We start from the raw sequence: 22910 nt of genomic DNA, 5'->3' as shown, positions 1-22910 counted from the left end.
GCCTTTCTAACTGTAACCGAAGGAAGCAGGGGGCTACCTTATGCAATGGGAAGAGTGGGTGGCACTGACGGAAGGGGTGCCGTCTGCTGCCTGGCTTTAGCACATGCGCCCTAAACTCTGGCAGGTGAAAAACGGCACAATAAAGTGCACAGCGGGCAGGGGGTTAGAGACCAGGGTGCTCGGTATAGTTCTGCTCAGCTCCAAGCCGCGCTTCTCTGCATTTCATGCTACACCTTCTCCAGAGACAAAGAAAGCAGGACAAAATGCACTTGAAAGCCTCTCCAGCCCTGGAAGACTCTCCTATTGCCAACTCCCCATCTATTTTCCTTTCCTACGGACTAAAAGAACTTGGATTTTGTTTTTGAGTGTCACTCTGTCGAATTATTAAAAAAAAGAGAGAGAGTGAGAACATGAAGATCACTTCTCTGCCTCCCTTGCAGATGGAGACTGATCATGTGACTTGGTTCTGACCAATGAGATAGAGGCAGAGCCCCTGGGGCGGGAGCCGCTTTGTCTCTTCCGCTTCTGCCTTCTTCCTTTTGCTCCATAACGTCTGCGATGCTTCAAGAAGCAGCAGCCGTCTTGCCAGCCTGGGGAGGAAGCCGGAAGAGAGGAAGAGGATGGGGGCCCTGGGTGTGACATTACAGAGCCGCCATACTAAGCCCTTGCAGGGGTGGAAAATTTTCCCTTCCTCCCTTCCAGGTTTGTTGGTCCATCTAATAATTAAATTGCCATAAGACAGATTAACAGAGAAAGACAAGTGTAATTTTGTCCATTCAGGAGCTGCAAAGATATGAGATTCGAGGGTAGTTGAGTCTAATATGCCATCCTGAGCTGAGGAATGGGCTCAGGGCCTGGGCCTTCGAAGGGGAAGAAGGGCGATTCACAGGAGGAGGAGAAGAACAGATGTTTAGTAATTAGATGTCTATCCTGCCATACAGATAGGTCTTTCATATAGAAAGTTCTCTGGTGATAGCTCTCTTGCTGGGCCAGACTCCCTATCTAAATTTTTTTAGGTCGTTAAGGGAGAGGTGGAACTTGTTCCTGAGTCTGCTGGGTCTCCATTGCCATCATCTCAAAATAACCCATATGCCAAAGTGGCATATTTTGCTCTCCTTGAACAGACACATCAACAGCGTCTGTGTGTGCATGTACGCATGTGTGAGTGTGTGTGTGTGTATTCCTAGAACACCTTTACTTGTTTAAACCATGGCAGTATGGCTTTACATTACAGCCAAACTCATTTTTAACTGATGTAAGTTCTATGACCTATCATTTGAAATTCACATTAGTCCTTTCAATGAAGTGCTGAAGGCCAGTGTTAAAATACAGACACTCTTGAGAGGGAACATTTTTAAGTTACAACAGCCATTGACATCTTACTTCGGGTGAGTCCATCAAAATCGCTGTCTGGTCCAATAGCAGGAGCCTAAAGGAGCAGGCCCAGGGACAAAGGGTCTGGATGTGAGGGAGGGTGCAATGAAGGCTCTCTGCTGAGCCCCTGGAGGGACTGAGTCCTGGGATCTAGGGGCTGGGGGAGGCGAGCAGTGGTGGAGGAGAGATAGAGAAGATTGGAAAAGATGTGGAAAAGGCCAGATTGGTCCTTGAACTTGGCTTTTGTAGAGGACATTTCAACTCTGAGCAGCTCCTGAAGGCCCTGGGGGTTCACAGAAACTGTTCTCAAACCTTTAGAAGGAAGGTGGGAGAGCTGCATAAAAATCACCCAGGAGATTCGAGACTTTAATTCGAAAATACCTCCGTGTACAGTTTCTTTGCCCGGAAATTGTGCTTTCCTCCCCCACTGCCACTGCTTTACATCTCACCCTGCTTGAAGAGCCTACTCAAAGCCCAGAGCCTGCATTGACCCCTTCGGGTCCCCAGAACCCTCGCAGGATGCCTGTGCTGCCTTCCAGCTCTTCCCTCCCAGTTCAGATGTGCACTTGCCTCAGCCCCTCATCGCTGAATATCCCCAAAGGCTGAGCCGGCTCTGATTTGCCTTGGTATCTCCTCCAGTCCCTGGTCCCATGGCCTACTTTTAAGCTAATAGTAATTGAGTGCTTGTGATAAGCCAGACACCATTCTAAGGCATTTATGGGGGAAAATTCCTCTAATCCTCCATCCTCTGGTTGGTCTTCACCAAAGCCAGGGGCCAGGGCCCTCAGTGTTGTCCTGACAGTGTAGGGGCCCCATCTGCTATGTAATAACACTGGGCCCATTCACTCTACCTTCTTCTCTTCTACCAAACCCTTACTCCAGGTAACCTCCTGGCTTCTGCCAACAGCTCCAGACCCTTAGCTACTTCTGCTGTTAAAAGATACACTAATCCTTGTAAAGTTTTTTTTTTTTTTTTAAAGATTTATTTGAGAGAGAATATGGGCAGGGGGAGGGGCAGAGGGATAGGGAGAGAGAGAATCTCAAGCAGACTCCTGATGAGCATGGAGCCCAAATTGGGGGCTCAATCCCAGGACCCTGAGATCAAGACCTAAGCCTAAACCAAGAGTCAGATGCTTAACTGACTGAGCCACCTGGGTGCCCCGCTGTAAAGTTTTTAATAAAGGAAATAACTTCATCATGAGGCTTAGATCAGGAGGGCAAGGAAACAAGCAACCTGGAGAAAGAATGTTCTAGAATACTCTAGAAGAGGGCCCAGTAAAATCACTCTTACACAGCACAGAGGTGGAAGACCCCATTGCCAGGCACCCAAATTACCTCAGTAAAATAATCCCATGGAGGTAACAGGGTACCTTGAGGAGCATAGTTCAATGCATCAATATAGGCAGAAGACAGACGTGGTTTGTGTCCCTGCTGTACCACCACCTTCACTTTGTGCTCTTGGGCAAGTCTCTCAGTGTCTGTTAGCCTCATTTCCTCATCTGTAAAATAGGTGTATAGTTCCATTGGTTCACAACTCATAGGTTTCTGTGAGAAGAAGAGAACGTCCACAGAAAACACTGTGAGTATTTCAGTAGGGGGGAACGTAATACCAGAAACTGGTACTAATGTTTTACAAGGGCTGTTGGAGCCAAACCAGGAAGGCAGTGTTACCCAGAGAGAAATCAGTAACTGCAGGAAGACACTTCCGTCTAGGACAGGAGACACCAAAAAGGACATGGGGTTACCCACAGCTCACAAACTCCTGTCTCCCGAGGCCGCGGGGGCCACCACTGTTGCCATGCTGAGGAAACCAGGAGATCGTGCCCTTGTGGGGCTGAGAGAGCCCAACAAACCCACAGGTGTCGCCACTCACCAACCATGTCCCAGAACCCTGCGGTCACCTTCCACGGCCTGCTGCTGCCACCACCTGCTGCCACAGACAACTTAATTAATTAGATAAATGCTAAAATAATAACTTCTCCCTTGTTCCCATTTCCCAAGATTCTGTGAGTGCTTGTCAGTGATAGGACCTACCAGAAGCTGACGAGGAGGTCTGGGAAATGTAGTTTTTCGGCTGCCAAGCACTGGACATAGAAGGGAAAATAGCAAGGTGATTATGGAGCTGAGAACCAACTAAGAAATCACCAGCATGGGCAGTTAGCACGGTTCAGGTACTTGATTGTTAGCTGTTACCAGGATCATCATTCCCATTACCCTTGTTCATTCTAACACCAACAAGCAGTGGGACCTCTGCTCTCCGGGTTTCAATTGCTTTATCTTTAAAGTGAAAGAGTTGTACTGGGACCCTCCCAACAAAGAATTTTCTTCTTTCCCTCACTTATCCAATCAACAAACATTTGCTGAGAGCCCCGTATAAGTCAGGCACTGATGGAAAATCGGCAAGATCGGATTTGCTAACTAAAGATTACTGTTTGGTGGCAGAGACCAAGAAATGAATAATTGTGCTACATAGTCATCATGAGATCACCTACCTAGTTAAGAGCAAAACGAACGGACCCCAGTCGAGTACTCATCATCCCTGTTTATCTCCACTTCCCTAATTGTTCTAGCAAATTCCACAGTCGGGGAAATTTTCTTCTTTTGCCTCTGGGTATGCATAGAATCGACAGTCCCTCTCTCCAATAAGCTCCATTTCCCATTGTCCGTCATGCACCCTCTCCCCCACCCGGGCCCCAATATCCACTTGCCGATGATGAAGCAGGGAGATGAGCTACAGAGCGGGTCATCAGCCTGGGGCCCTGGTCAGCACCTGCAGAGCAATCAGGGTAATAAGGGATGTAAAAATATGAATGCTCTGGGTCTCCATGATTTCCCTGTTTGCCCAATCCGTCACTCTGCTACCCACGGATTTCCCACTATTGCTCATGACCCTAATGTGGAGTGGGAGACCCTGCGTATTCCATCTCTTATTCCTGCTCACTCGGAATGCATTTCAGATATTGCCGTGGAAACGTCAATTCCCCAGGCCAAGAAGACCCCCGTTTCCCAGAAGCTACTTCTACAAACTCTAGAATATAGATGAGCCTGGCCCAATCACGCGCTACGTCCGGACCCAGCGGATTTGCAGCACACCTGCATTGGAGGTAAATCGATTTGGTGCTTCTTAATCCTGGCTCCTACCAGGCAGGTTCTCTCCTACTCATTGAAGCTTAGTAGCAACATGCCCTTCACTGTAAAGAGAATTTTTTGTCCTCTCACTTGGGACTAAAGGTCAAAGTTTAAATCTATATTTAATGCCATTTTCTGAAAACTGGATTTGTGATTCCCTTTATGTTGGTATTACATATCTTAAGGGATTTCAAGGGGAGAAATCTGGGAAGCCCAGTTTCTGAGAATGACCTTTACTTTAAATGTGTAAATAGGATGGAGCTTTTGTTTCTGCTTTTTAAACCTTCTAATTGTGCTTCCAAAGACTGTTCTGGAAAGCATGGGCTGCACAGAGTGGTTACACAGGAGCCACTTTGAAAAGCAGCGACTTTGATTTTTGTCTTATGCAGATGAAAGGCCAAAGGTTAATGGCGCCTGCACTGTTGGCCTGCTAGGGACAGTTTCTTTGGAAGCTTTGTACCTTGAGCTACAGTGATCCCACATTAGAATATGCAAATAGTACGGCCTTTAACTGCCTCGGCAAAGGGAAAGTTCAAATTTACTTAATTCTATTTTTCCTCTGAATTTTATAAAACATTATTGAAGTGGTATCAGAATATCATTCAGAATGTCAGTTTTAGAATATTTCAAATATTTACCTAAAGGTTTTCTAAACGGCCGCTTTCACAGTCTGAATGTGGCACTAAAAGCAGATATAAAATTGACTTTCCTCGCACTACAGAAGCTCAGACTTGCATATTTAAAAGGCAGTGATAGGGACCTCTCAGTTTGCCAAGTGTCCCAGGCATGGTCGGTAGGTAGATGGGTAGGTAGGAGTCATTGCAATATTTAATAAATATACCATGATAAGCTTATTTTTTCCATGGTTGACCTTATGTTCTTATCACAGAATCCCCTACTCTCAGATTTCCTAAAATTTGGCACCTGTTGTTTTGAAACAAGACATGATTGTATACAAAGAGGGAAGGCTCTGGAATTAGAGTTTTCATGACTCAACCACATCATAAAATCTGTCTCTAGGAAGTTTGCTCTCTGAGTCTGCCCTTGTGTCTCCCTATCACTTTTGCGGCTAAGAGGAGACCCCGGTAACTTGCTCGACCCTCTCTGGATGCTTTCCCTCTCGCCACAAAACCCACCCATGATAACCTTTGAGGGTGGCTTTTCTGCAGAGGCAGCCCAGGAAAGGACACAATGTGCCAAAATTCAATTCCAAGGTGGTAGGACCAGGCTTCAACCCCAGGCCCGGCTGACCAAGAACTTACACATTGCACCTCATTTCACTCTGCTCCAAAACTGAGTTCCCTGGGCTCTTGCTTTTTGAAAAATGGACTCTTCTTCTTCTTCTTCTTTTTTTTTTTTAAAGAGAGCCATTTCTTACAGTGTTTATTTTTTTTCTTTCATCCACACATGTCCATCAAGTGCCTCCTCCCGGCTGCCTGCCTCCTCCATCACAAAGCCGACTCACGAACAGGTTGCAGCAGATTTAGGCTGGCTTTTGGGCACTTTAACGACCAAATCAGGTCTCTTTGTGGTCAGCCCTGAGCTGGCCAGATGGAACAAAGCTGTACACGCCTGGGGCAGATTTGTTCACAATTTACAGCCACAGTGAATTTCAGTTTTCAGAGATGCATCTAAATATCCACTTTATGATTGCCCCAGACTTTCCTCTGCCTCCCATGGTCATTGCTGCCTTCACTGTCGCCTCCTGCCAGCCACTTCCGGCCGCTGAACACCCCTTAGGGACACAGCAGTTCTCCGCCTCTGTCCCCTCATCATTTTCTTGGTCACTCTTTGTTTCTTCCCTCTTAGAACCCAGGCTCCGTGGTCTCTTCCCCTTTGTCCCTTTGCTGCCACATAGCTGTCACCGAAGCCACCAATGACCCTTGCCTTTCCAGAATGGCCAGTCTCCCGCGTCCGGCATTCTTTATTTAGCTGTGGCCGCCTTAGGCGAAGCTGATTAAACTGGGCTCCTCCACTGCCACGCCGCTTCCCTGGGGCTTTGTGTTACCTCTGGCTTTCTTCCTACCTCTCCTGTGATCTTTTTACCTTCTGTTCTCTGAGCGCCCTTCAATTCTCCCTTTGCACTTTGTTTCTATCTGACCTCCTCTGTCCCTTCACTTTTAACTGTAGCCGACTTGAGGGAATGTCTTTAAAAAAAAAAAAAAAAAAAAGAACACCTGAACACACTGTCTTCCCTCTCTATTCACTACCCTCTCTCTCCCGGCCCCTCCTTTCTCTTTTAAAGCAAGTTGCCTCCTCCGCCTGGAACTAAAATCAAGTTTTATTGTCTTTTGCCCGAGGCCGTTTCCTCTCTCATTCCCAGCTCCTACTCTCCAAGCCCTGAGCTCTCATAGGGTTTCTCTCAAATGGAGACCCTCCTTTCTCCAGAACTCTTTCTTCCCCTCCATCCTCAGCAGAAATGTCTTAATTCAGGGTCTCTTTCTCTTACGCTTTGGCTGATGAAATGGATCGCCTTTTCATGCCGCTGCCCACGACAAAAACCAAGACTGTCTCCTTTGCAGCAATCTTGGAGGGCTTATATGGTTGTAATCCCATGAGAAGGGGACTGTCATTGCAAGGATTTAATTAATATTGACGAGGTGCAGAGACAGTTCAGAGTGTGGTTTCTGGAGTTGGACAGATGAGGGTTCAAGTCCTGCCCAGATTCCTTACAAATGCCTCATTTCCTCTTCTGTAAAAGATAATGTATAATAAGAGTTCCCATCTCATGTGCTTGTTGTAACGATTAAGTGAGATACTGTGTGTAAAAGCTGAGCCACAAGTCTTTTATAAAATATTGTTCAAAAATATTAACTGTTATTCAGTAATATTTGATAGGCAAGGAAAAACTCCATGGGATAAGATGGCAGTTTCTTATAGCTGGTGTTCTCTTTTTTAAATCTCTGCTTATTTCTAAGTTTCATGGACCCAAAGCGGTTCACCCCCTTTGATTCCCAGGCCAAGTTCTAGTTGTTGCCTATGAGGCATATTTTGGGTATGACTAGCTCCACATGAACCAGGCAGCCTCCCAGCTATGTCTAAAAATGTCTAAATTCACCTCTTCACTCTCTATTGGCATCCACTGTCTGGGGGTATCGAGGTACCGGTGTGGGCGTCACCTTGGGGGACAAATGTGTACTTTAGGAAAGAATTTTTTGACTTCTTTGGCCCCCAAGCCAGCTCCAGGCATTTTCTGTCATTTAAGAGCCATCACAAGAAAGGCATGGGCATGATTCTTCCACAGGAGAAGTTCACTCTTTTAACTCTTTTAATTAAATTGGCCAACAAATTCAATAAGCATTTTAAAGAAGGATCAATTCAATCAAAGAAACAGGGAATGCAGGATAGCCTTTTTGGTTTTGCTTTTTGGTGAGGGTCGGGGGAGGGGTTCTTTGTGGATGAGCCGCCATTTCAATGGAGACAAGATGGCTGGATCTGGATTCCATCAATCTACTTTAAAGCACTTTCAAGGAAGTCGCCTTGACCAAAGGGTGAGAAGTCGGCATTTCACTGCCTTCTCAGCAAATGGTAATTTTTTCATCAGCCCTGTAAGTGAAAGTCGAAAGCCGAAGTGTTAGCAGTTGTTCCCACGAGAAGAAAAGGGAGCCCAGTGTTGCTGCCAGAGCCAAGGACTGGAAGCCAGGACACTCGGAGCTCTTGGTTTCTGTTGCATGACTAATTCTCCATGAAGGTGCTTTGTTTTCTCTCCCTCGACTTCCGCATCTGTAAAATAGGACTGACTGGTATCTGGAATGGCCAGAATTCACAGGCAGGAACAGGCATTAATGAGGTGGCATATGAAATATTCGGTGAGATTCTTGGATGCGGAATTACCAGGGATTACATACTTGCTTTCCCACTTCCAGATTTCACAAATCTGTTCTGTGAATGCACACTAAAAATTGAAGGAGAGCAAGAGGTCCAAATTTTATTTTGCAAAAACTGCTTCAGACAGAGCCAGTTTGGAAACGTCCCTCTGAGCTTGGGGCTTCACCCTAGCTCCCTAAGTCCGGCACTCACTGTGGTGTGGGACGGATGTTCCAGACTGAAGTCTTGGGGTCACCCGCTCTACATGGGACCCCTCCTCCCCCAGTCTGTGCTATGGCCTCTAATCTTATTTCATAATAAAAGATCACAAAGCTGCCCTTTTTGCTGCTAAGCCTCGACTATGCTCTGATATTAACCCTTTAGAGGCTACAAAAGTATCTTTGTCTTTTTTTCACTGCTGTTCCAATATTCACATAAGTGGGTCATCGAAGTTGCAAGAATATACTTGTTTTCCCAGAAGACTCCATAGAGCTGTTTTCCTTTGAAAGGGGGAGTAAGAGGCCTTTGAAAATACTCTGGTAGTTTTGTTTCCTTAACTGACCTTTTGGTGAAGAGAGTTGGGTAGCATTTGCCCTGCCCTCAGATTACCTCATCTGAGCTACCTTGCAGAGAGAGTCCCCCCCACCCCAAACATCCTCCAGACCTCACCCTGTCCCGTCCCCCAGAACGAAAGCTCATGTTCTAGCCTGGGAGGAATGAAAAAGATTCAAGCTGCTACCTTCACTCGGAGAAGTCTCCCGGCCTTCCGGCTTCCCAAACCTCAGCCTTACTCTCTCCTTCATGTTTTCCTTTGTCCTGTTTGTGAAAAGAGCCAATATGCAGAGCATGTGTGAAGCTGGTCTCCAGGGAGAAGTATGCACTCACTAGTGAACCCAATGAGGGAGGAAGCCAGACAGGGTCATGGCCCCCCCCAGCCCCCTTAGTGAAACCAAGCTGGCAGTCATCTTGGAATGTCTAAGGAGGGAGACTCCCGTAGCCAATCCAATTGCACAACCCTGCAACCCCTTGCCATCATGAGTCACCCTCCCCCTGTGAACCCACAGTGCTTTGATGTAGTCCTTTTCAGAGCCCCAGTCAAGTTGCTGACATGCCTGTCTAGCCCTCTCCCCTCTGAGTCCAGGACTGGGGGGTGCGCAGCATTACCTCTTTCTCTGTGTCCCTCTGTGCCTAGCAGTGTGCCTGAGACTTTGGAAGTCCTCACTAATTGTCTGTCAGATAAACGAACACAGATAAAATATCGGCTGACAATTAACTCGCTTCAAAGGATGGAGAACTCTATTTCTGGAAGCTGTATTGAAGTAATTGGTTCACAGATTAAATCACAAAAGTGCTTACTGGACAAATGAGTAAGTGACTTTCTTGGCACACTTCATAACAAGTGACACATCTTTGACCAGTCACCAGGAATGTGAGTTTACCCATCAAGTATTTATTGAGACCCATTGATGAGCTCAGGACTGTTACAGTCCCGGGGGACAGGGTGGGGAAGGGGGCAGAAAGAGGAAGACAGACTAGTGAGACCCAGGCCCTGCCCTTGAGCATCTTAATTGTAATGAGGAGGGACAGATTCAGAAAGCTCTCTGCAGAACCCTTCTGACACTCCAAGCTGGTGCCAGAACCCTGGACTAATTCTGTGGGATTGAGACCTGGCTCAGCCAGCCAGACTGGTTCTGGTCACAACATCTCAAGACCACATCATGTCACAGTGTGCTATGGTCACATTACTAAAACATCCCGACATTCAGCCGTCATGCAGCCAAACCAGTGTCTGTGGGGAGATGAGTGGATCCAGTACAATCACAAGTCTGAGAGCAGACAAGGCAAATGAAGAATTCCAGGGGACACACCAACTGGAGTAGAGATGGGGATGTGCCAGCCTCTTCCATCAGAGCTGTTGTCTCCTCTTTCTGTCTGTCTAGATTTCCTCACCTCCTCTCACTGAGGAGTGTGGTGAATATTTTTTTTTTAATAACTCAACGTCTATTTCCAACTCTTTTTCTTACACATCCCTTCACTGAAGCAGCTGGAGAGGCTGACTTTGACTTTTCCCAGCTGCTTTGTGAGGACGGGTGGTCATTTGATTCCTCTGATGAGGTGGCAGCGTAAGCCCACTAAGGCTTCTGGGAACGCTTCTGCTTTACTGACACTGCTCCCACCCAAACCCCCATTTCTGTCTTGAATACAAACGTGACATCTCCAGTTGGGCAATCTTTTTGGGAGCATGAGATAAAAGGTCAGGATGAAACAGACACATCAGTCCTGACATCACTGAGCCAACCAAGCAAACTGCAGACTTCTTGTTAAATCCAGTTTTGTTGAAGCCGCTGTTAGATTTTTCTGTTACTTGCAGCTAAATGTATTCCAAACTAGATTCAGGATTAAAAGTCATCTTTTTCTTTACATGAAGAATGATCAATGAAATGTCAAACTCTGAAGCCCAACTTCTTAAGTTTGAATCCCAACTCTGCCACAAGCTGCCTGTGTGTTTTGGCCAAGTTACTTAACTTCCCTTACCTCAGTTTCCACATCTGCAGAGGACAGAATAAGTCTTGTCTCCTAGAACTGTTGGAAGGACTAAATTAATTGAAATACATAAAGGGCTTGGAATCATGCCTTATACATAGAGAACACTATAGAGGGGCAGAGCTCTCCTTCTTCTTCTTCTCCTCCTTCTCCTCCTCCTCCTTCTTCTTACTATTATTATTATTATTCAACCCTAAGTTTCTTATTTGACACAAGGACCATATTTATATCAGGTTGTGGATAAATCTCTTTGAATAATAGATAACTTTTGCATATGGATTTTGTTGGCCTTTCTTCATTTACTACCTACATGGGTATCTGTCATGGGTTTAGTTGCTTATAAGTAAAAAGGTAGAAATTTGGAGCACAAATAAATATTCTCACATGTGTCACCAACTGGCAGTTAATGACATGCACACACATGTGCACACACACACACAGAGCTGTGATTGTGAATCCCACATATATTCGGGTAGGAATCTTTAAATTGTCCCTCCTTTTTCTTTGAGGAGCCCAAGGAGTTTGCCTCAACCTACAATCTGTCAGTGGACTTCCAAGGGCATGAGGTGCCCACACTGCCTTCCTCTCCTGCCCTGGCTCCCCTAGAGCTGCCTTTGTGCCCTGAGTCTCACAGATATTCCCAGGAGAACAATTCTCTCACGCTCTGGCTCTCATCCCTATAGCCATGGGTTCAAATCCTGTCCACCACACCAGACTCAAAATAGTTGTTCCTGCCATTCTAGCCAACTCTTCCTTTCCCTCCTGCCTCCTTTCTCTCTCTGTTTCCCCCCAAAAAAGAAGAAAAAAGAGAAGTTCCCCATGTAATTAAAGGAATGGTCATGAGTGGGGTTGAAAAGTGGGCCTGACTGCACTAGCAGCAGCTGGGAGCCAGCCGGGCCAGTAGAATATTCTATCCCAGTGCTGTCAGGGAACTGTCACCTTAACACTTCATGACAGAGAGATGTAATCAGGCAGGCTCTTAAGGAAACAGGCCACACTGATCCCTTCAATACACAACTATTGATCAATTACTGGGTGCCTGGCATTGGGCCAGTGCCAGGGGTACCGTAATGAATAAATACAGCATCTAGCCTAACTCACAATTTCCAATGAAGTGAAAAACAGATGAATTCAAACACATTTTTTTTTCTTTTTTTCCATTGAAACATCTATGATATGCTATCGCATTTGGATAAGACACATTCCCAGCCTGGACCCTCCAACTCCCTCCATAGGGAATAGAAAGATAAACATTCTTTTATTTGCAGTTGACATGGTTTTATTTTCATGAACTAGGAGTGGCCTTAATAGACAACAGGCCCCGCTCTCCAGTGACTGCCAAAAAGGAGAACTACAGAACATCTTTTCCGAAACCACATCTCTGAAAGTTTAACTTGCCCAGAGTTCACCGTCCTACACAGCAGTTACCATTCGGTTTATAACATCACTGGACATGTCTGATACCTTCTAATCTAAACCTCCAGGAGAGCGCACTAAGAACCTAGTTCCCAGGTGGTCATCCACTAGTATTCCTCCAAGATAAAGAAAAACCCCCTAGGAGAGGCTGTGTAAGTCATGTAGAAATAGAGCAAAATATTTTGGGAAGAATTTCAGCAACAATGATTAGAACCAAAATGGAGAAGTCTAATTAACCCTCCATTAACCAGAACATCCTCTAGCTCTAGGAATGTTGGTTAATGACAGCTTCATTGCCCTCTTGAGAATTTGTAGTCACCTGCTCAACCTGGGATGCCAATGGGCCAGGGGACACGGTGTTGCCCAGCAAGTCTCTATGGGGCCTGCTTCGATGTTGGAGTAGTGTGCATTTTCACTTCAAGGTACATCCTCCCCAAATAATTAGAAGGGGGGAACTGGAACAGATGTTTGTACATGAGCACATGAGAAGATGCTCAACATCCCTAATCATTAGGGAAAAGCAAGTCAAAACCACAATGAGGCATTGCCTTACACCCATTAGGATAGCTACAATTAAAAACAACAACAGGGGTGCCTGGTGGCTCAGTCGTTAAGTGTTAAGTCAAGTATCTCTGGGATCCTGGGATCAAGCCCCTCACCGGGCTCCCTGCTCTGCGGGGAGCCTGCTTCTCCCTCTCCTACTCCCCTTGCTTGTGTTCTCTCTCACTGTGTCTCTCTCTGTCAAATAAATAAAAATCTTTAAAACAAACAACAACAACAACAGAAAATTGTGTGTTGGTGAAGATAGAAACTGCAACCCTTGTACACAGTTGGTGGGAATGTAAAATAGTGCAGTGACGATAGAAAGCACAGGGCCGGTCCTCAAAAAACCAGAACTAGAATTACCACTTGATCCAGAAATGTCACATCTCCGTATATACCCAAAACAATTGAAATTGGGATCTCGAAGAGCTATCTGTAAACCCAGGTTTATAGCAGCATTATAGCCAAAAAGTAGAGGCAATCCAAATATGCATTAATGAATGAGCAGATAAGCAAAATGTGGTATATACATATAGTGGTACATTATTCAGCCTTAAGAAAAGGCCTTCTGATATAAGCTATAACCTGGACGAGCCATTGAGACATTATGGTAAGTGAAACAAGCCAGAAGCAAAAGGACAGAAACTGTAGGAATCCCCTTCTTTGAGGCACCTGGAGTAGTCAAATTCATGCAGACAAAATAGAAGGGTGGTTACCAGGGGCTTGGGGGGGGAAGTCCAGAATTTCAGCTGAGGAAGATGGAAAAGTTCAGGAGGTAGAGGAGTGGTGATGATTGTACCAAAATGTGAGTGTACTGAATGTCATTTAATTGTGCACTTAAACTTGATTAAATGATACATTTGACGTTACTTATATTTTACTACAGTAAAAAAAAATTTAATTAAAAAAAATGGGTGTTCCTAGAATGTTACATTCAAGTACGTGCCAGAATGATCGCGGGCCATTTGCTCTCTTCTGAATCTTAATCCCCGGCCTCTTTGTGCCGTAGCAGTCTCCTCGGTCTTGGCCGTGGTCTCCGTTCCCACCATCCGCTAAGGAGCATCTGATTAAGTGGCATTGCTGTATCCACATGCGATTTACAAAAATACTATTTTATCCTCACCATCAGTACTGTTTGTGGCTGCGCACTGGATAGGAATAATTTCAGAAGGTTCCAGCTGGCCTTCCTCAAAAGGTAAAGAAAATCCAGCATTTTTAAGGTTTCTCTAATCTTTTGTTGTTTCAAGTGAATGCTTCCTCTAAAGGACGATTTCAGCATTTCTGGGATCTATTAAGAAAAGCATAATGAATGTTACAGAACCAGCCAACTTGGTGGGGGGCGGGGAACAGACAGACAGAGAGAGAGAGAGAGAGAGAAGAAAATATTGCCGACTTGCAGAAATCCCCCCCACCCTCTTTATACCAAAGGAGCCATATCTTCATGCCATAATAAATGCAAACTTGGAAAGGCTCACAAACCCGCCTGCCTCTTCAGCTAATGACAGCCTCAATTATGGGGCCTAATCCTGCATTCCTGACACTCCCCTTCTCCCTGCATAACTTCCAGGGGAGTCAAAGGGCCCTCAGCCTTGGCCCTGGCAGGAAGATATTGGTTATGCAGGAGCAGCGCCTAGGGCGTGCTGGCAAATTTAAGGGTCTGTTCATAGAACAACACACACTTGGAAGCCTTAAATCCTCATGCTTTGACTCTTCACCTTCATACCGAAATAAAAAGCCGCAGTAACTCCATTAAAAAATATAAAATTCCTCCACAGGAAATGAACACTAGTTTGCTTCTAATTTATATCGGTTTTGGGTTTCTCCTTTCCCCACCCCCGTTTTTACTTTTCATGTTAGTGTCCAGCTCTGTGGAAAATATTTTCCTTAAGGAACAAAAAATAAACACGAGCGTCGTGCTCAGTCTTCGCATTTTATTTACTTGACGGGGCAAAACAGCTTTGGTTTGCTGGCTTGCGCCCTCCAGTAAATGAGCGGGAACCCCTCGCAAGTACACCCGTAGGCCACTCCCTTAAGTTGCCCTGTGAGGACATCTGAAGACCTCCGGCTTCTCGCGCAGTGGCCTTATTTTGTCTAAACGAATCATCCTTCCAGCTACATTAATAACGAGACTATAACTCATTTTCATCCTGTCTCCTAATTAATCCCAGGCAATTCAGGGGGCAGGTATTACTACTTCCAATTTTCCTCGCTGCCCCTCATGTCAGAGACTCGGCAAACAGAGGGTCATGCTTTGGGTCTCGCAGGCATGGCCCTGAGTCCCAGCCCGGAGCCCGCTCCACCCCAGACACCCTCCCTCTGGATGGGGGAAGCCCTGGGAACTAGCACACCCTGCTGATCTCTGAGGCGGTGGGGCTTCCTCAGGGGGCAAAGGACCTGGGGTCAGCAGACATCCGGCAAGCCTGCTTAATGGACAAAGTCAACACCAGCTTCCCCGGAGTCAGAAAATCAACTCAGGGCCTTGGTACACTGTGCACGGCTGGGCCTGTGCTCTGGGCAGCTGAGAGTCCTCTCCACTAAGTACTCCGCGAACCCACTTGTCCCTCCTGGGGTGTGGGTGCGGTGGTTCCAGACTTCACACCCCCCTCCCTGCCCCCACCAGCAGGCTGCTCTCTGTTCAAGGTCATGATCTTGGGCTGAGGGTTCAAACCGCTCCACCACACATACAAAATCATAATCCTGGGGCCTTCGAAGACATAATGCCCCAAGCAGGAGATTCTTAGTTTTGCTGAAAAAGTAGCTTCCCTTCCTCTTCTCGCCTCCCTGGTTCCGAGTCCAAAGAGGCACATGTTTCATCATGAATATGAGCACCTGTAAACCCCTTCAAAAAAGGACCAGCTCCCTCAAATGCTGGGGCCCTTAGTTCCTGGAAAACCTTCTCTTGTTGCATTTGAAGGAGCTCTAAGCTTCAGGTCTGGGGACCTGTATTCAAGTCCTAACTCTCCTCTTAATCTGACTGGTGCTTAAAGCTCCCCCAGCCTAGAGTTTCTCATCTATAAAGTGGAGATAATATAGTACTAGTAAGCCCTCATCTTTTGCAGGGTAGCTGTAAACAACCGTCCTTCCTGGTCTCCTTCATAAGCTTCTCTTCTCATCAGCACACAGTCGTGCCCACTCTCTTCTCATTCGCTCTCCCTAAGTAAGCTTAGCCGGCCCAGCACTGCACCCAGTGGGCTGGGGATCTCATTTTAGGGTTTCCTATGCCCAGGTGTGGTGTGTTTTCAGCATACCTGCAGCTCTTCAGAGGGCGGTGCTCAAGCTATCAGAGCCGGTTGCCTGCAGGTCAAAGGGGGAGAGAGCCGGGGTTTGTGTCCACCCCCCACAGTGCAAGTCCTTCTCTGTGGGTTGAGGTGTAACTTACTGTTGCAGAGTTCCCCTTGGAGATCAGGCTGACTCCTGCCCTCTCCAGCGAGTTGTCCTGGATCACAGTCTTTCTTAGCTGCTGCTGCTTCCCTGCTCTTACCTAACCCCCCTCCTTCCCTTTCCGGTTTCCCAGGAGCACTTAACAAGTAACGGACACATGACTCCTCAATTCAAGGTCTGTTCCTAGGGACCTCCTCTAATAATATATCTCCAGCCAGCCTTCGCTCGGCACCAGACCCACATATCTAATATCTCCTTAACTCCCCTTGCAATTCTCAATGGCACCCGAAGGTTAACATAAGCAAAACAGAACTCATGTTCTTCCCTCATCCCCAAGCCTGGGTGAATCCCACCCCTTTCCCCCCAACCACTTCACTATGTAGAATCCTAGAACTCTCCCTAAAACCCTCCTTCCCTTTGCATCTACATGCCCCTCCATCCCCTGTCCATACAGCCCATCTTCAAGCTCCTACCAATTTTATCCTGTGAATGAGGCACCTAAGCTCTACAAAACTGCCCCCATCAACTCCCACCACCATCCTGTCCAGGCCACCACCGGACTCTTTTCAGGATACCCACAATTCCCTCCGATAGATTTAACTACTTTCCTTCTGGTTTCCAACATCAGTGATTGTTCCATAACAGTGGAATCTAATGGAACACTACCCCACACAAAACTCTACCGTAGATCACTGTTGCTCTCCATGGCCATCAGGCCCCTTGTGATGCAAACTCCAGACCCCAGTCTGGAGGGGTAAAGGGAGGGTACTTCCTTCAGTACAAGCAGGGGCCATATCTGTTCTGTCCCTGTGATCTTCCTGGGACTGCTCTGCCTCTGGCCCGTGTGACCTGGGAAACCAGCGGATTATGCTCTGAAATAAGAGCTGTGCTCTCCTAGGAGAGGGACGTATCAGTTCCAAAATGTCAGACTGGTATTATGCCCTTCTTAGAAAGGAGAATACAAACAAACTAAACGTTTCACCCTCGAACTATCTTTTTTTTTTTTTTAATTTCTCCAATTAAAAGGGTAAAGAAGCCACTGTGCCATGCCTAGAAATAGCCAAGCTCGAAGCTTCGGTGTGTGTTCTCATTTATCCTCACCGTGACTCTGCGAGGTCTTTCTCCTCCCATTTTACAGAAGAGGAGACTGAGAAGCTAAATATCTTACCTGAGACCAGGGGGCCAGGGAGCTGATGATAGTCCAGGCTCTCAGGACTGGCGGCCCCGTCCAGCTTCCGGCCCCGTCCAGCTTCCGGCCCGCAAGGCTGCACCTGCAGGAGCCGACCATTGTCTGAAGTTTCATTTGTTGAAAAAATGTTCCTCTGTGAATGTCTCCTATTTCCAATTGAAGTCTAATCTCTTCTGCTTTATTTCTTGGTGCAAATCACAAGGAAGGCTTTTCTTCTGATCCAGCCGAGACCATATTTTGAAATAGTGTGATTCAAAGCAGAGACATTGTGAGAAACAAGGACTGGGTATTATTTATTTTGGTGATGCCCTGAAACTAGTAGTTTCTCCATAAGCTCTTGGGAAGTAAGATTTGACTTCTCTTTCATTGGACTATTGCGTGAAGATGAAGTATTAGAAGTTTCTTGTTCTACTTATTTTCCTCTGTCAGCATTCAGCTTGTTTTCCAGACCAAAAGCTTGACTTATTTTGTGAAAATCACTCTCTTTGAAAGCATAGAAATGAAGTTTTTCTCTTTGATTGCTGCATGACTACAATTACTGTAGTTTGGGGATGGAAAGGAATAAATTTCAAATAGGGTCAATGCTTTTGAACAGGGAACCAAATCCACCTGTCTTCATTTTCCCCCCACCTGCTAGGCAGAACCTGGGCAGCCCAAGGTAAGCAACACATCCGAAGCCGATTCTTTGGGACTTCAAGGCTGGCCACAGGCAGTGACCACAGCCTTAGAATCCAGAAAGCAAGAACATGCCCTTCCTGCTCCTATAAATTCATTTATATTTCCACAAATGTTGTATGCTTTGCACTTCTTTGTCACTAGGCTTGTCTTGATTCAATAATTCCTTATGGTTTACCCAGGTTGGGGAGTCAAAGGAGAAAATCAAATTCTCAAGCTTGGACAGAGCTCTGATAATGCTAGCACTCAGAGCCAGCATTTTGACAACTCTGTGCAGTTTATACAATGATTTTATACAAGAACTTTGGGGCTGAGGCTTTCTGCCCTCTTTCTGGAATGTTCTATCCAGATCTTCCTTCCTCTTAGTTCAGATCTCAACTCAATGTCATCTTCCTTGACTAACCCTGTGAGCAGGCCTTTATGTAGCTGTGTATTTTTCCCAAAGCTCTCAACACTCTCTGAAATGACCTTGTCTTTTGTTTCCTTGCTGGATAGATCTGTCCCCACACTAGAATGTCAGCCCTGCAAAAACAGAATTTGTGTTATTACTCCTGCCTCCTGGGGGCCCAGACCAGTGTCTGGCCCATAAAATACACTCAGGATTTTTCCTTGTACTGGTGCATGAGCAAACAACTTCATTTGAACATTGTGGTCCTGTAAGGTAGTTCTTGTCTTATTTTAGAGATGGGAGACACACATCTCTGTGAGATGAAGCCATTAACCCAGAGCCACACAACCAGTCTGTGGCAGAATCCTAACTTGAACCCAGGTCTTCTCCTCTGGTCTGGGATCTTCGGATGAGAAGGAAAATGAACTTTTACTCAAAACTGGGTCATGCTGGGTGCTCTTAAAAGCAAGTTCCCCATCAGGGATCATTAAATGTCGGTAGTTTGGAGTATAAAAGTCCTGATAAAACCCTGCATCTGTTCCTCACATCAGAGATAAAAAGCAGCCACAAGATGAGTTTAAGGGCGCGGTATGAGACTGCTTCCAACAGCAGCTCATGGGTGACTTGCTGTCGCTCCGCCCTTGCACACCGCAGACCCTCTCCCATCCCTCCCTTCCCTGGCCTTGGACCTCACTGGCCTCTGGGTCCCTCATTCCAGGAGACTCTGGCCTGGCTCTAGACTTTCCGCAATTTTTCTGACATCCTAATTTCTTGATCACCTGTGCTGACACGATCCTGATTTCCTTCAATATGTCTTTTTTCCACTCCTGGGAAATTTATGTCTGTTCTGGCATATGTCCCCATCTTCCTTTGTGAAAAGAGAGGCGAAGAGGGGAAAGAAAAATGCCTTTTAATATTTTTTTCACAATGTCTTCATGTTCTGTCAATAAATTACCTCTGCCAGCTTTTAGAAGCCCTATTGGCTCTTGTACTGACCTCTCGTTCCTTCTGTGCTTGAAAAATGCCTTATTATTTATCTTAGCCTCTCTTGCAATCTTCTTTTCATTCCTCACCTTTGCTTTCCTTATCATGTTTTTGCACTTTCTTAACTTTGTGCTATAATTTCTCTCTCTGAGTTGCTGTTTGATTTTTTTTTTTTCAGACTTTCTCGCTTTCCTAGTTCTGATTACTTCCCCTACCATCCCCCATCCTTTTTAGAGCTCTTTGTTTGGCCTCTTTTCTAAACTTGATGTTGCCAGGGAGCACATCTTTTCTTTGGGCAGCTTCTATTCATTTCTGTCTGATGTCACTCCTCCATTGGCAGCTGCTCTTAGCACCCTTGCATCTCCTTGGGAGGAGCTCTCCATTTTGGCTCCTTCTGGAAGCCCTGCAAATCCATCTAAAGAGGGTCCTCATTCCTGCTGAGACTTACTTGGAATGAGAAGTCCCCCAGACATTAGGCTGCTGTGGAGAGAAAGCATAGTGCCTTGATTTACATGTCACTTGAATTTCCCCAAGTCAAACGGCTTGCGGGTACAAGCAGGATCACTTACGGTGGTGTTTGGTCCACACTGGCAGGTAGTCGAGTGACTCCTGTCCGCTCGCTAATAAGACCAGTCAGGCGTGAATGATACCCTGCTGGGCTCCTGGGTCAGTGTCCGCCTTCTGGAGGCCTTTCTGTCCTCCAGGCACGACTACCATTGCTGGGCACGGCTGCCATCTCTGTGGCGGTATTGTCACATCGACTGGGGTCACCGAGCTGCCTCCAGTCTCCCTGCGCTGCCACGGCTGAGACTGTAGCTCTCAGTATATCAAACCCCGGCTGCGTCTGGGTAGAAGACACCTTCTCTCCCATAGTATGCTTGGTCTGCAGGTGTCAGGTTAGTGCTGTCTTGGTCTTATAGAGCTTTCGGGGAAGCAGAGTGGGTTTTTTTCCCCTCTTCTAGCTTTTTACTGCTCTTCAGACAGGAGTCCATGCGGCTTGGCTGTGGTATGCTCAGATACTGTCTGTCCCTCGACACTGAGGCAACATATGTCTGTCCATTTCGTCTTGCATTAGAATGAGGTCCCCACAACTGGCTCCTTAGTTTTGCCTGCAAAAGAGCTTTGGGTGCACGCCTGGGTGGCTCAGTCAGGTAAGCATCTGCCTTCAGCTCAGGTCATGATCCCAGGGTCCTGGGGTTGAGTCCCCGGGGATCAGGCTGCCTGCTCAGGGGCAGCCTGCTTCTCCCCCTCCCTCTGCCCTTCCCCCTGCTTGTGCTCTCTCTGTCTCTCTCTCTCAAATAAATAAACTCATTTTTTAAAAAAAAGGATTTTTGGGTGAAGATACCCAACTACATCTGCCCCATAATGGTCACAATTTAGGGCTCCCTGCATATATTGTTCTTTGGACACAAGTAGAGCCCAGTTCTGACACCTGTCATAGTCCCATAAAATCTCTGTTCTCAGTTGTCAGCTTAAATAGCATCGTGGGGGGGCCCTGAGTGGCTCAGTTGGTTAAGGATCCAAATCTTGATTTCAGCTCAGGCTGTGATCTCAGGGTCGTGAGATCGAGCCCCACATGAGGCTCTACACATGGCAGGGAATCCGCTTGAGAGTTTCTCTTCCACCGCCCCTCCCCACACTCACACCCCCCCCAAAATAAGTTTTAAAAAAATCTTAAAAGAAAAAGAAAAGCCCAGCATTCCAAGTATGCTCCTCTCCTACCAGAGGAAGCAGCATGTAGCAGGTGATGGTAATGGATGGAAAATGAGGAAAGAAGGTTAATGTCAGGTACAACAATCAGTACAGGGGTGCCTCGGTGGCTCAGTTGGTTGAGAGTCTGCCTTCAGCTCAGGTCATGTCTCAGGGTCCTGGAATTGAGCCCCACGTCTGGCTCCCTGCTCAGTGAGGTCTGCCTCTCCCTCTTCCTCTGCCTCCCACTCCCCCAGCTTGTGTGTGCGTGAGCACTCCCTCCCTCTCTCTCTCTCAAATAAATAAATAAAATATTTTAAAAAATCAGTACAATCAAAGTTTATTCAGACTTACACGTGCTGGATGCAATGCTATCTTTTAGAATTACAATGATCCATAGAGTTCGGATTTGTACCTTTCTTGTAGAACTGAAGTTCTGTTAAAGGAGAGATCCACATGAAGATAAGCTTTAATCACAATATTTTCAGTGGTAAGATAAAGGCGTTTGCCCCACGGGCCCTGGGAGCACAGAGGAGGAGCTGTTAGTCCCTCCTGGAAGTTTATGGTAGATTTCCTGTATTCCCAGAGTGTTCACATGAGCAGTTTCACTGTAGTAAATATGTCACTTGCATGGCCCATCCACACCCACTCATGTCTCAAAAGGTATATTAACCACTGCATCACCCCCTATGACTCCCAGGCACCGATCCTCCAATCAAATGTCAATGACCAAGTCTGGACCAATGGCGTTCTCTGTCGTGGGAATTTGGAATCAGAAAACTGAGAGTCTGAGTCAGGTGTACCCACAGGATGATGGGCACTTGACCTCAAAGGTCATAGACAACTGGCCCTGACATTGATACCCAAGCAAACCTGGACCCCCACAAGGCTGTGAGATCTGTAAGATCATCTGTTGTAATTCTGTAGGAACACTCCTCTTAACTTCAGCTAGTTCAACAGGATTTCTTTGCTTTGCAACCAGAGCTTTAATTAATATAACCTTCTGGTTGCCCAGGTATAGCCTTCTGGTGCAAGTTTTCCTTCTTGACTCGGCAAATGCCTGCTGAGTCTTCATTACCTGGCTTCAACATTGCCTCCTTCCTGAAGCCTTCCGTGATAACTCCGTCCTCCTGATCCTTCAAGACTCTGCTCATAACCATTATATTGTGGCGTCACTGATCTATCTAAAAACACTCCACTCCCCAGACCACCAGGTCCTCAAAGGGAGAGTCCCATCTTAGTGCCCGCTACCCAGGAGGTCTTCAGTCAGTGTTTGCAGAATTGCCTCGTTGACTCTGAGTTGGTTCTGGAAGCGGCCTGCCATAGCACACCACGCTATGTGCCACTCAATCTTCCCGACACTCGAGGGGTTCTGAGTTTACGCTGACTCTGCTAACTTATTTCACTCCAGTTCCATCTTTGCTCAGTCCTCCCTGGTGTCCAGAATTGTTCGGCTTGCTGGGTCCCTCCTGCTTTGTGCAAACTTCACTACCCTTGGATCGGTGACAATTCCAAGGCGACCCCCCCTGGGGCAGAGCACATGCTGTTTCCCAGGGTTCTAGAACTCTTTGCTGAGTTTTGGCTCCTCTTAATGGCTTTGTGTGGTTGCCCGGGGCCCATGATACCTGTGTGTCTGTTCCTGACAGCATCCCCCACCCGATCCCACCATCTGTTTATTTTGGCTGCATCTCCTTCTTTATGTCCCTCTTCTGAGAGACGGTGAATAGCAGCTACTTCTCATCAGCCAGAAGCCCTCACTGCCTTGTCCATAGGAGAAAATTTGTCTCCGGA

General features: G+C 46.6%; 1 long non-coding RNA gene across 2 annotated transcripts; it reads left to right on the top strand.

Moving 5' to 3' along the window:
* The first annotated feature begins 641 nt into the window (after positions 1–641).
* Positions 642–22101, top strand: LOC116880988. 2 transcript variants are annotated; one of them, XR_004385316.1, is made up of 5 exons: positions 642–702; positions 3376–3484; positions 4332–4478; positions 13823–14008; positions 21820–22101. It is a non-coding gene; the product is annotated as an uncharacterized LOC116880988 (long non-coding RNA). The 2 variants fall into 2 exon arrangements; XR_004385317.1 differs by lacking the exons at positions 13823–14008; positions 21820–22101 and adding an exon at positions 12151–12387.
* Positions 22102–22910: the final 809 nt, after the last annotated feature.

This window comes from Lontra canadensis, unplaced genomic scaffold (assembly GCF_010015895.1).
Source record: "Lontra canadensis isolate GAN:19392208 unplaced genomic scaffold, GSC_riverotter_1.0 scaffold70, whole genome shotgun sequence".
NCBI lineage: Eukaryota > Metazoa > Chordata > Mammalia > Carnivora > Mustelidae > Lontra > Lontra canadensis.
Note: the sequence above shows the minus strand (reverse complement) of the source record. Positions and strands in the feature narration are given on the sequence as shown.